The sequence below is a fragment of the Aulonocara stuartgranti genome (assembly GCF_965226115.1).
Source record: "Aulonocara stuartgranti genome assembly, chromosome: 7".
Taxonomy (NCBI): domain Eukaryota; kingdom Metazoa; phylum Chordata; class Actinopteri; order Cichliformes; family Cichlidae; genus Aulonocara; species Aulonocara stuartgranti.
In genome coordinates, this window is record NC_138945.1 from 49,554,094 (window position 1) to 49,568,400 (window position 14,307).

The 14,307-nt window shown below is 38.8% G+C and overlaps 1 protein-coding gene across 1 annotated transcript in view; it reads left to right on the top strand.

Annotated features, from left to right (window-relative positions):
* Positions 1–14,307, top strand: part of peak1 (pseudopodium-enriched atypical kinase 1) — a 103,377-nt gene that overhangs the window by 13,311 nt on the left and 75,759 nt on the right. The window contains exon 2 of the mRNA XM_082542093.1: positions 3,776–3,874. The gene's annotated coding sequence lies outside the window, so the exon portion shown is untranslated. The remainder of the gene's footprint in view (positions 1–3,775; positions 3,875–14,307) is intronic.

Consider the following 14,307-nt stretch of genomic DNA (forward strand, 5'->3'; position numbering starts at 1 on the left):
GCATGCTCTTTACATAACGGTAGCAATAATGTAAAAACATTGCGTTCATGCAGAAGGGAACGTTTGCCTTGGAGTTTCAATTCGATCCTGAGTGATGCCTTTCAGCCATCCTAATGAGTTTACATCACTCCATGTTTTATCTGGCTTGCTGCAAGGGGAGACAGTCTTAATGGTTACCCTGTGTTTTTTCTTGTCAAAGCGCGTTTTCTCCTTTCTTTGTGCCAACTGAAGTTTCTAGAGCTTGGTGAGTCTCCCAATCTGTAATTAGTGCCAACCATAAACAACTGGAATCCTGCTGAGCACTGCCACGGGTGGCTGCCCTCACCACGGCAATCTGGAGTTTCCCTTTTGTCCTTGGATGTGTCAGATGTAGAGCCAGCTTCCCACCCTGGGAGTTGAACAGTGGGCCCACTGTATTTAGAGAAAGGGAAAAGAAAGCCGGGGAGTTTAGAAGGAACATAGATCGAGAAAAATGTATAAATACTACGAAAGCAAGACAATTGAAACATCTCACATTAGGCCTGTGATAACAGGATTTTATTAAGCAGCATGGAAGACGTCAGGCTCCCTTTCTGTCCTCCTGCAGAATCGCATTTAAATATAGTGACCGATGCCATCTAAATACAATGCAAGGCCCTGACTCTTGGATCGGATCTGGTGCTTTTTCTGCCCTGGCTCTAAGATGCCCATTAATGACATCATGGTTAATGTACTACTTGGTAGCACTCCATTCCAGCTCATTGTTTAGCATTGCATGGTTATTCTTTCACACATATTACATCTACTCAGTCACTTGTCACAGTCTGCTTAGGTTACAAGATGCTTGAGTCATGACATAATCCATTTACCAGAGAGACGGAGTGGCTGGCTGATACTGAATGAGGTTTGAGTGGGGGGGTTTTGTTTTTGTTTTTTTATTCCTGGTGAATGCATTTAGCACTATCCAGTGACTGGATTTGAGCCTCTTTTTGCTCAAATATTTCCTCTGAGGGTCATGGTAAAGTTGTTATCTTATGAACAGGGTCTTGGCCTGAAGATATGCTCTGTGGACCATAGCAGTCAGCTGCCCGTCCTGTGACTTCCTCGCCTATTTACCCTGGACATACAGCTAATGGAAACACATGCAAGAAAGGGACAAACATCTGCACATCCCATGAAGACAACAGAACCTTATTTTGAATGTTAAACTCCTTAAAACTGAAATCAAGGCTTTAACATGTCCTTTGGTGTTTTATTTGTATGATATTTGAGTCCACCCTGTTTCCCGGGATAGGTGTTTTGTGAGGGGTGACAATGCACACAAGGTTCTTTGTTCAGCATAAAGTGAAGGGTAATTAATACCTGTTAAACACAGATAAAGAAGGCAGGGTTTTTATGTATAACAGACCTTGGGATGCATGAGTTTCTCACAGAAACGGCGAGCTGAGCAGAGCAGAGGAGCCTCATGATGATAAAATCCTTTTGAAGTTTCTCAAGTTTCCCACCACAATTTACACAATGAAAGTTGTCTTTTTTCTAAATGTGAGTACATTCTGTGAATTCTGTCACCTTGCGGTTTAGGAATAAGCACTGGGGTTTCCTCTTATACTACAAAAAACCAAACCCTACTCCCTTCAGCCTTGTTTATTCTTCTAGCAGTAAACCTAAGAGTGGGGACGAGCCAAACTTGGGAAAAATAGGCAAATTCATTGAAAATTAGCAAGTCGACTTTTTCGAGATGTGACTTCATCATTACTTCTGTTGTTGCAGGGTGGGATCAAAATCTTCCCCGTGGTACTGAAAATGTTTTTTTAGTATTTTCCTGCGTATCGGTATTTTAGCATCATGGCAGCCCTCATAGCTTTACACTCCGTGTCTCTGTAAATCAAATACTTTTGCAGTGATCCTGTTCACAGGATTGCTGTAAGCTATCATGCATGTGTCTTTAAAACTTTGCATTTCTGTTCAGAGACCATAATGTCATGTGTGATATGGGGGGTAGTAACACGCTAAGCCCTTGATTCGGGTTCTGTTGAGTTTGGCATGTTTCGTTCCCATAGAGATTTCTTTTGATCAAACGGGCTGCTGAACATGCGAGTTGTCATGTCAGAACCTGTTACAAATCCTACTCTCGACACAGCAGGTCGATTCAGCCTTTCAGTTTTGATCTTAGAGTAACGATTTCCCAAACGTTATACATGAAAGATGTCCATAGCGCAATCAGCCGCTAGTAATTCATCAAAGTTTGCAGAGCCATTACAATATAGGCACAGAACAAGCAGTGGGTGCAGTAGTGCTGTTGGGATGCAATAAAACACTTTGCAGTGGCAGTAGCCTAGTGTGCTCAGCTCTGTATCTTGCCTCATTACCATTGCTTAACTGCCATAAAGAGTTGTGCAGCTCCTTGTGTCTGTCTGCCTTGTAGAAACACTGTAGTGCCCTGCCGATTAGAGCCAGAGGAAAGAAGTGTTCGAGCATAAACCCGGGGAGAACTGACCTTTTTAAATTCATATGTGGAGCACTTCCCCCTGACTTCTTATGCAACTTGTTACGCTTATTGAGACTTGTGGCATCTCAGACTCAGTTTCTCCTTCATTGTCCCTCTCATACCTTACAATTTAAAAATACTGCAAAGAGTAATGACTATTAAAAAAAAGTGGCTTAATTCCTAGTATAAATGTTCACCAAATACTTGTGGGTACTCCCCAATATTGACACATTCCCAGTACTCACACCTGCCGACCTCCCCCACCCTCTGCCAATATTAGTGTTGGATTATACATTAAGGGCCTAGTCATGTTTAGCAAGTTGACCCTCTTAAAACAAAACAAACAAAAAAAAAACCTTTCAGTGTAGACTCCCCAGCCCCCAACTCTAACAGTTTAGAGCCACTAGCAGAGGTCTGCCCTAACAATTCCTTATATAGCTTGGTTTCTTGCCTGAGCAGACTACATTATAAGTGGGCAAATCCAGAATGCCATGCCTACAGGGATGACTTTAGGGCAGGGGAGTGGTTCATGTCTAATTTCTGTTGAGTCATGGCTTTTAAAGAGAAATCAGGATGTGATGTGTTGTGGAGAAGGGGTTTGGATTGGCTTAGTCTGTTGGCATAATTAATGCGAGCTGAGGTTTGTGACTGGTTGATATGAATGCGTATGGAGATTATGACACACCAAGAGGGAGCGGTGTTTTGCCAGCCTCATTCCAAGCTTGGTGCTTTGTGGACAGGCACTGACCACAAAGCACAAAGAAGATATTTTATTACTATGTCTGATTGCTCCTACTATTGCTGTTATTAATTATATTTGCCCTTGTTGAGTAGAGCACTTCTTTATTTCTTGCCTTAGACTGTGTGTTGGTGCTTTTAGTGAAAAAGCAGGATAGCGGCGAGAGTCCTGCCTCCTCTTAAGAGATTTTTTAGGTTAGTTTTATCTGTAGTTAAGATGATGAAGCAGCTCGCGCTCCGCGTTCCCTTCCCCAGCATTATTAACCGTGCCGTCGCTCAGCGCCGTACCGGTCTCTTGAAGAGAAAAAATTATCTGTGAACTCTTGATTTCCAAACTTTTCAAACTGCACAATTGTCGTTTCTTTCTAGTGGAACTCAGACTTTATCAAAATAAAGTTTTTGTTCTCAACTTGTGTTTTTTTTCCCCTTAGTTTTTTGTCATTTTGAAACAGAAATCAATTTCACGAGCCTATATACAGGATCTGACTTGTCAAAGGAGCTTACTGGGCTGCGTGATGATGACATTAAGCTGACACCTGTCTTCTTTTCTCTTGCTTTTCCTTTGTGCAGGAAAATTGCTTCCAGACGACCTTTGCCTTTTTCTGAAACACCACTGCTTTTGTCAGCCTCAGAATACTTCAGCCCACGCGGAGCCACATAGCTGGGCAGGTAAGCTAAGTCTTAAGTTGTTGTTTTTTTTTACTTACTGTCATCTGCTGGACTCCATTATTGATTATATTGGAACTGCGTTTTCAGTTTGTTTTAGTCTTTTTTCTTGGACACTCTGTACTCTTCTACTGAAGTGTCCATTTTGGGGGGTTGGAAAATATTGCTGGTCCTGGCAAGTAAATACCATTTATACATGCATTATGTTGGGCTGTACAAATAAATTGTAGCAGATCAAAGTAGCAAGAGTAGAGCTTAAATATCACCAAGTCTGGTAAGAATTCCTTATTGACTTAGAATTAGCATCTCCAGCCCACCTGGAGAGAGTTGTATTGATGTAATAATCTTTCTGATAGCTCTGACTCAACACTGTATCTAGAGCAGGGGGGTCAAACATAAGGCCTCAGGGCCAGAATTGGCCTGAAACAGACACCAATCCAGCCCACCGGGTGGCTTTGGGAAAATAAAAACAAAACCTGTTTTACAGTCGAAGGACAGTCTGGGCAAAAGCATGCCAGGACTTTTCTCTGTAGTCGTGCTAACAGATTTCTTTCATTTACTACAACAGCATTTCTTTATCATGTTCAAAAACTGAGACATAATGTTGAAACTGTAACTCTTTTGCTTATATTAGGATATCTCACGGATTAAATGTGTAGTTAAACTTCCTTACCCTGACAGAAAGGGGAGTTTCACTGGTCCGACCCACTTAAGATCAAAGTAGACCGTGTGTAGCCCACAATATCCAATGGGTTTGACATCCCTGATCTCGAGCAAACGTGGTTCATTATAAGTGGGGTTAGACGTGCTCAAACAGGTACGCCATATTGTGTGCTTCAGTTTTTGCGCTCAGTGCCTGGGCTGATGTTTAATAGTGTCTTTGTGTGTGTGGCCCCACCATAAAACTTCTCTTCTGTGGCCAGTATTCTCATGCTGACACAGAAGTGCCACATAAAACACAAATTTTTCAAACTGTGTAACATTCTGACCCTGGTAACTCGGCTCCTATGAGTATGGGTGTGTTTATGTGTAGCTTAGTGTAAGTCTATCCACAACACAGCTGTATTTGAGTGAAACACGCCCATCCCAAGTCTTACTGAGAGGCCCGGCATGCATCACACTGTGATTGTACACATGACCAAGGGAAGAGGTCAAGAACATGTCCGGGCATATTTCTTTTTTTTCCCACCGATTCCCAGGGCTACACTGAAAATCAATGTTATTTTGAGTGTGACGGTGAGGAAGTTTTCAAGTTCAAGAAGTTTTGGAAAATTTTTATTAGTAGTTGACCTATGTGTTAAAGATTGTCTCCCTTGGCGTTTAATTCAAGCTGTGTCCAAGTTATTCAATTGATATACAGCCATTCCTTTCAGCATTGGCTCATTTTCCTTTTTCTGGGAAGTGATTTCATCCTTCCTGACTTCATGACTTCATGAGTGTTGGTATTTCAAAATTGTAGCTTCACATCATCAACAAAGCTCTGGCAGCTATTTTTGGACATTGTGTTTTTGTTCTTTGGTACCTATTGCCATCTCTACTTTGACAACTTGGACTATTGTTGTGTTGTCATAATAAGGCTCTTACTTGTTATTTCTGTTTTGGATTTCCACATTAGCCATATATATTTTTCCATGTCCTTTGTTTCTGAGCTTTGTGATTTGATACAAATTGTCTGGTGTGTCTTACAAACATAAATTCTTCCGTTAACTGCAACAGCAGTTCAGTTTTCTCTTTGCACCTTTATTTTTTTAAACAGAGTGTTTCATTGTTTAATGGTGGCAGATTTTAGAAAATCAGGGTAGTTTTTCTTCAGCTGTTATAGTAAATGAATCTAAAATGTCATAGTGCCTGGTCTTAATGGATGCCTTAGCAAAATTCTACATTTGTTTTGAATTTAGATTTTTTTTTTTTTTTTTTTGGTAGAAGATTAGTGTGCATTTTGAAATGTCTTGACAGTCCTTTGTCTCTGTCTAGGCTAGTCACGACTCAGGATCTCATCAGTAGATCCCAAATCATCTAGTCTTACAGAGGATCAGAGAATCTTTAGGGAGGGGAAAGTTGAGAGGCTTGGATTTTACATAATTGTCTTCTAAACGCTGATTCGCTGATAATGTGGCCATTAATCTGATTGAAGTATCTAAATGAGGGACACACACTGGACTTCCTGTGGAGAACTTCATTAGTAGTTTTTGAGGAAAATGGGGGGTTGTGTACGATAATGATTATCCATGAATATGTAGCAACAGATAAGTCTGCTGGATATTGCAACTTTATAGTAGAGATAGGAATTATGCATTTATGCATGTCTGAATCACCACTTGGTCATTTTGCTGGGTAAAATAGAAGCAGTGATTTATTGAAAGATGCGCAAACATGCATGGAAATACACTATAGAATGAGATGTATCTCTCAGGTCTGTGTTAGGTCTGCATCTGCTGTAAATGGCTTTTTAGGCCTCTCACTTCTTTTTGTTCATATTTTTAAGGACACACTCCACACAATTCAACATTTTTGGCTAATAGCTCAACAAGGATCACCTTGTCGGTGCTATTTCTGTCAAACAAATTTATCTTTTATATTTTTAATGCATTCAACTAAAGATGGGGGGGTAAATGTGTTTTTTGCAACAGGCTGCTAGTAATAAGGCGCCTAAGGAGACAACTGGTTCTTTACTCAGTTGTCTCTTATGTGTAGACACAACACTGGTTCATTTATTGAGATAAATGCTTTTTTTATGCTTGAACAATTCATAGGACAGTGTTAAGTAATACAACAAATTAAAAAAAAAAATAACAACATTCCTTTGAAAATAGTCAGGTACAAGGTATACTCTTGTAGATTCAGAACTTCAACATTTAGTGAAAAATCAACTGCAACACCCTCAATCTGACTTTGACTCCATCCTGCTGGCTTACTTGCCTCAATTTCACATCTCCAAGAGGTTTGTGTGTGCCACAAGTACAATTTAAAAAAAGCTATAGCTATAATATTCCTTGTGAAGTTTTGTTAGTTCCCCAAAGAGTCTAGCTAAAGTCTAGTCTAGCTAAAGCAGAGGAGTTAACGGGGAATTGCACGCTAACATGATTTATCTGGGGTTCTACAGATTCGTTATTCTCTGAGCTTTAGCAGAGCTGCTGGAGATAATGTTAATTTCCAATTAATAAAGCGTGCTTAGTAGTAGGAACTGGGCATGAAAAATATAAAAATGTTCAACTTTTTAAAGTTTAAAAGTTTAAAGAAATGAAAACAAGTATACACAAGTATAAAGTATGGTCTCAGAAGCTGTGAACACAGGTAAATTAAAATACAGATTTTGTAATGGCATCTCGATACAAACCCTCCATAGATGTAATCTTTGAAATTCTTTAGTTTTCCCACAACAAGACCTGCTATGCAGAGGTTAGGTATTTTGTTTTTATGCCTATCCTGGCAGCAGTTAAAAATTAGTTAATTAAGAAGACATTAAAGCTTTAAGAAACAAATTGTAAACCCAAATCAAGCAAATATATAAATAAGACAGCTACAAATTAAAAGAAGTTAGATCCCGTTTTTAGTTGGAAAGTCAATTAACTATGTGAGATTAATTTTAGCTCTGTCTGTTGCATAATGCTTATGAAATTGCATACAGTATCTCCATCTGAAGACATGACTGGTATCAGTGCTGACCTGAAAAAAAAAAAGATTTGGGTTCATGCTAACACTTTTGAATGTTCGATTATCCTGTAGTGAACAGAGGCCAAGTGTCGTTTTGAGTCCCTGAGGAGTTTCTGAGCTCTCTGAAAGTAAATCTACATTGGCTTGGAGTACACATGTATAGATCCAGTGGCTGAAGCTCTCAAGTTGCTCACCTTATTGATTGTTGCATTTCCGCACTGAGGTTTCTTGATAAATGGATTAGAATGTATTCTGCACTTTTTTTTACTCTGGACTTACCACTCAACAATATTCACTAAAGTGCCCTTCCACCATCTTTCAAAGTAAACAATGTCAAGTTTTCCCATTAGGTCTTCCTTCATAAGGTTTAAATCCATTAAGCCACCAAATGATCTAACTTCCAGGAAATGTATTGAGGAAGCAGAGGCGAAGGAGCTAAAGCTATTCTGTCCTTTAAGTCCACCATGTCACTGGAGTCGAGGTCAACAGAGATCAATAAATTAATAGGCCTCTAGAACATTTATTCCCATCACACTCCTCCCTGCCTCTCTTTCAGTCCCTCACTCTACCTCACTAAGTAGACCTTGGAAGCAGGCAGCTGTTGGAGTTCCCATCAGTGAACAAAGCGAGCACGAATGAATTTCACAAAGGGATTCACAGATGTCTGAAACATTAATATTAAATGATCTGTGGGTCAGCTCTCTACTCCATTTCTTTATCTATTATTAAGTGAGTATGAAAGTCTTTGAGGGTCAATATTAAGAATGTAAAGTAAACTTGAAAATGAAGATATAATTCTACCACACAGTGTTTTAACTCCATTTGTTTGCACATTTGAGTAAGAAATAAATCACATACTCAAAGTTAAAAGCTGTTTCACATTTATATTAAAACATTATAACAGTATTGTCCATTGTACAGTGGGATCAAATTTTTTGTCAAACAATTTCATTGTCGAGTTTATGTCATCATTATCAATAATCTGTAAAAACTGATAACAAAGGGATAACCAAATCCCAAACCTTTTTTTTCTTTTTCTTTTGAGTCACTCATTATTGTCTTTTTTTGCTTGTTTTTTGGGGGTTTGGGTTTTTTTTTTTTTTAGTAGTTATTGGGATCTTGAAATTGTCTACCGGAGTTAAATTCATACAGTAATAAAGCACAAAACATAGTAATCTCTCAGCTAATAAATCAGTCCATTAATTGGCATTCCAAGTAAACTTGCCACGTGTTGTGAAATCTTTCTTCCTCACCTTGAAATGACGTCAGATTGGCTTTTGAACCTTTGAGTCCCAGTGACACTTTGATTCATTTAGATGGACTGGGCTGGTCAAAGAGGAGTGGGTGGTAGGTTCCCATAAATTCCACTAAGCTGTTACTCCAAGCTGCCTGCTATAGTTATCCCAGGCCTGTTCCAGCTTAGTTATGGCAGGAATGTGCCATTGCATGAGAACAGGTCATCATTCCTCACGGCCTGCCACGACTCTCCGCAGTTCTTAGTCAAGGTTGCCAAGATCTTAAACAGATTTTCCCACACACTGAATCACATTCCCTTTCATCAATGAAAAACTTAAATAATTATTATCTAGTGATCTTAACTTTGCTCTGTCCAGATACTGGTGCTCATTAATATCCTCTAAGTTCTACTTGCAAATTCAGTCCAATTTCTGAATCAATCTCTACATCAGTTTAGAAGTGGCCAGTTTGGCCAGAAGTGAAGACTTGTATCTCATTGCTTCAATGCTTGTTTTGGGTTCTTAGTCTGCTCCCCACTTTTCTTTGTCTGCAGAAAGTGTTACTTGATCTCTTAACCGTTTCACAATCAAACATGTCTTTTCTTAGATATTCTGTAGTAGAATAGTTTAGTACACACAAGTAAAAAATGAACATATTAGGTGCTAAACCTTGATGAATATGAAACCAACTGAATAGCATGATTCACTCAGGATTTCAAACCTGGATCATGTGCAGACACAATGAAACTACTAATCACGTTTTTTTTTTAGATATCATAAATAAACTTGTTTCATTTCTATGAGCCACACTGTTATTAGTTTACCCTTAACAAGTCACATTTTTTCCCAGATACATTGATTTGTCCACATCTTAACCAGTAAATAGGTTGCTGTCAAATGTTTGGCTGCCACGATGTAAAATCAAAGAGTAGGTGGAATCAAAGCAGTTTAAAGACTGACGCGTGACCTTTTATGCGTCTTTTTAATGGAAAGAGTAAGTTATGCTAATGCATAAAGAGGCAGTAGGGTATACCCACAAAGATAATGTTATTTTGGCTACTCTGCGTTTCTGTTTGTATTACATGCTAATTTTTGCACCTGAAAGTAAACCAAAGAAAGTGATTAATAAATCCATCAGTAAGCAAGCTGATCCACCTAAGTACTGGCAATATGAGTTTTTTGGTAATATCAAGGAATGTGTCATTAGCTTATTGTCCCTGTGAACCATTTTGCAGACATAAAAACAGCTCGGAAATGTAGAATAAAAATGTAAGAAAAAAAATAATCTGGCGTATAATTAATGCTATTTTAAATATAGTGAATCTTATTTTTGGTCTGCCAATATTCACCAATTACCCCAAGCAAAAACTTTTTATTCAACATTCATATTCATTAACAGTCATGTTTTCATTTTATGTTGGCATTGGAAAGTAAACTCATCTTATAAACTGTCGCCTTGCTGCACTATCACCATCAGCTGAAGTAGCGGGAACTGGACAGTGTTCGTTCTGTTATTCCATCTGTGCCACACAGTATGACCACCTCATTGCATGGCTCCAACATTTCTGCTGGAAACTCTGAAAAGCCAAAGTACAGGGTCAGCTAGAAAACCTCAGCTCTACGCGTGACTTGTTTTTATACTCACAGTTAAGGGACTTCAAATGCCAACTCTCCAGTTGACAGCTTATTTCTCTAATTATTACAACAAGCTGTGTGGTTAGATTTATTGATCATGTTTACAGGGTCGGATAAAATATACTCACAAAGTAACATTCAAATTATTAGAATTAACATTGAAAACTCATCTGCCATGAAAATTGCTTTAAACTAAGGAAGCCCCTGACTATTGAATACATATCTAGTTACTGCACGTGTTGTTATGGCATCTATATTTCAGATTTATTATCCTCTAATCTACCCAAAGACATTTAACTTGATCTGTTTGAAGGCTTTAGTCTGGCCACCTATTGTTTCACTGTTTAGTCAAGCTTGTCTCACATGGCTTTTTACGTAGGCTGAGGTTTCAGCTGTTTGTCCTCTTTCTCTGGTTTGTGTTTTAAAGATGGGGAAACTGTACTCTGGACTGACAAGTTCATACCAAACGTAAAGTAGAAAAAGATAAAATAATCACTGTTCTCAAAATCCCTTCCTATCAAATACCAGCATTGAATTTTTCTTGGAGTTTTACTGCTTATAAACTAAAACATACCTTTGAGTGTACCTGAGCAGCATTTCATTGTATGACTATATAAGGTGGTATTAATCAAAAAACACTGCACTACACTACTTGAAATTTGTAGAGATTTTAACACATTCAGACTTTCAACATGAGGGCATTTTGACATTTTGTAAAAGCCTGCTTAACCTTGTTTTCAACACTTTAGATGTGTTCTTGCTGTGCAACCTGCCCAAGTGTTAAATCTGTTGGATTCAAGCTAACATCTCTTTCTTACTCCTGGGCCTTTGAGACTCACACATTTTATTTGCCTTTGGCAAAGTTTAGAGAGACTGCCAATAAAAGCAAACTTTGAAGCATGCAGTGCAGAAGAACTTTAAAAGTTTGCCTTTTGAATTTTTCAGCATGCACTTTTCAAATTATTTCCCCCAGCTATTATTCAAAGACATGTTAACAGAATCGTAATTTTACCATAGGACTGGTGTGCACATGTAAACTTACACATGATTGATATTTACTCTGTACTGGGATTGATGTGCAAGGTTATGGCTACAGCACTGCCTTCAAGGGTGTTCTATCATCCTGTCAGGTCTGAAGGGATTTAGCAGCTATTAGTAACACAGTATTTCTCTAAGTGGGACCTAAACGCATGTTATGGCACACAAAGTTTGACAACCAAGAGTTATGCAATCAAGTTAAATTGCTAAAAGCATATAATCTTGTTTTCCGGGAACATTGTTCTGAGATGCTAGCGGCTTTGCTAAATTGGTCTATAAGACGTAAACCTGGCAAACGAGCGCTTGCATGGATTTTCAGAAAAAGGAAGAGGCAAGCTCACTCACACTTTATAGGCATTTCTTTTCAGACTATAAAGACTAAAATACTGGTTCATATCAGCGGCTGTAACTTCTGACCGTTATTGTCATGGGCAGTGCCGAGAGTGAAGAAACAGGACTTTCTCTATATTTGCTTGTGTTGCTGTAGTTGCCCTGCAGGCAGCCAGATCCTAGTGATCCCATCCTCTGTCGTATGTTTTTTCAGCTGTGATTACATGACAGCTCTGTGAAAATTGAAAGTGGGGGGTGAATGCCTTTCTCTGTACATGACTTTTTGCATATGTCCTGACTTCAGAATCAACCTCACATAGCTTTTACATAGTGTACAAAAGCTGGTCTTAAGCTGATTTAAACATTAGAGACACATTTATGTTAAAGTGCAGCTTTTCTCTGTAAATGTGTTTCATGGGTAATTCCACATACTGTACAAAAAATTGGGATTTGGCGGCAATGTCCATCTAAGCTGATGTATTCAAGATGGCTAGGCAACATGGCAGCTTCCACAGACCAGCACCAGCTCCCAAGTACTTTTAATCATTTAAATCTTTTGTTTATGAGAATGCTTCGGTGTATTGGGAGACAATTTTTCTCTCTTCATGCTCAAAAAAGAAAAAACTGACAGTACCTTTATGTGTGTATGGGTTGAAATGTAAATTTTGCCTCAGTATAATTTTTTTTCTGTCACACTGGTCACTGTATAATTTCATTACTACTCATATTGTTTGTCAATAAAAGTAGCAGACTGTTGCAGAGATTCAATAGGCATTTATTCACTGTAGTTTCATTTAGATTGAAATTTCAGCTCTGCGTGGAGTAATGCAGTCATTGAGGAGCTGTTCTGAATATTAATTGGATGTACTGCAATGCATTAGTAATTCAATAAGCTAGAGGCAGTTTTTAAAGCAAGCTAATGGAATACGTAGAGTGATTAGCTTGGGTGGAAGAACTGATAAAAGAATATCACATCAGGTAAATTCTGTTCATCAATCATAGTTTAATACAGCCATTTAGATTAAGCAATTACGACATGGCCAGTTATTTGTATAATAAAGAGGGACAGCTGTGAAAAATGAGTGTCGCTGACAAAGACAGGGACCAGATGGGTAATGTAGTCATCAAGATGTTAGCAGTCAAGCTGTGTCACTGGGAAACAATGAAAGATGATTGAGACAGGAGGATTAGCCAAATTGATTTTTTTTTTTTTTTTTTTTTTTTTTAACAAGTCTACATATTTTGCGTCTGTACCTTTTTTTTTTTCTTTTGATTTTTTTGTTTTAAGACACCTGTTTTACCCAGATAACATAATCATCCCTCAATAATGTGGTTCAATAGTGTGTTGGTCCACCTTTTTGCGGCCAAAACAGCCGTAACACGTTGCTGTATGCTAGGCACCAAGAGTTTAGCAATAGATCCTTTAAGTTGTGAGGTGGGGCCTCCATGAATGAGACTTGTTTGTCCAGCACATCCCACAGATGCTCGATTGGATTGAGATCTGGGGAATTTGGGGGCCAAGTCAACACCTCAAAGTTCTTGTTGTGGTTCTCAAACCACTAATGAATAGTTTTTGCTGTGTGGCAGGGTCCATTGTCCACAGCCATCAGGGAATACTTATTCCCATGGTCTGCAAGATTCTTTGGTAGGTAGTAGGGCTGCTCAATTAATCGAATTTTAATCACGATTACGATCTGGGCTTTCAACGATCATTAAAAGTGACTGAGCCGATTATTAGCCCCTCCCTCGTGCTTTACTCTTGCGCTGCTCCATGTGGCAAATTGAGCGCACCTCTCGTTTCGAACACGTGTCACAACAATTAAGAGGACCCGAGGGAAGCTCGGAAAGCTAAGCAGAAGTTATTTGGAGAGGAGAGTGACTGCCTTTGGTTGAAAAGAGAGGTAAAAAAAACTTCAGTGGTGTGGAAACATTATGGGTTCGCGGAGTCAGACGTGGATCAAGTAGACACAGTGTGTAAACTTTGCTACGGTGTCGTAGCTGCACCACAGAGCAACACTGCAAAGTTCACTAAACATAGATGTTTACATTTTTCATTTATTTCTTATATTGCAAACATTTGCACTGTTATCAGTATTTGCACACTATTTTATATTATTTTTTAAAGTCATTATTCAATACATTGTTATTGTTAACCCTTTAAAGCCGGTCAGAGCAGCACGCTCCGTTTTGCGTAACTATTTTTAAATCCCTGTAGAACCGGAACCGCGTAAGCTAGCGCAATAAATTTTTTTGCATATGAAACCGGAGGAGTTGTACTTACATCTTATGCCATCAGCTTGTCCTCGGTCACGGTTTCCTTCCACATAAAGCTTTGCAAAAATTGCATAAAACGCACTAGCAGGAACAAAAACATAATATTCCAGAAACACGCTTTGCCGATCCGATCAGCTGTTCGTAACACTTCCCACATTGAAACAGACGTCAGCGCGAACTATCGAATGTCCGCCATTTCCTGCCAGAAACCGGAAGTGACGTCATCTTCGCGAAAAATGTAGTTTTTTACTTGTAGGCCTTAAAAACCTG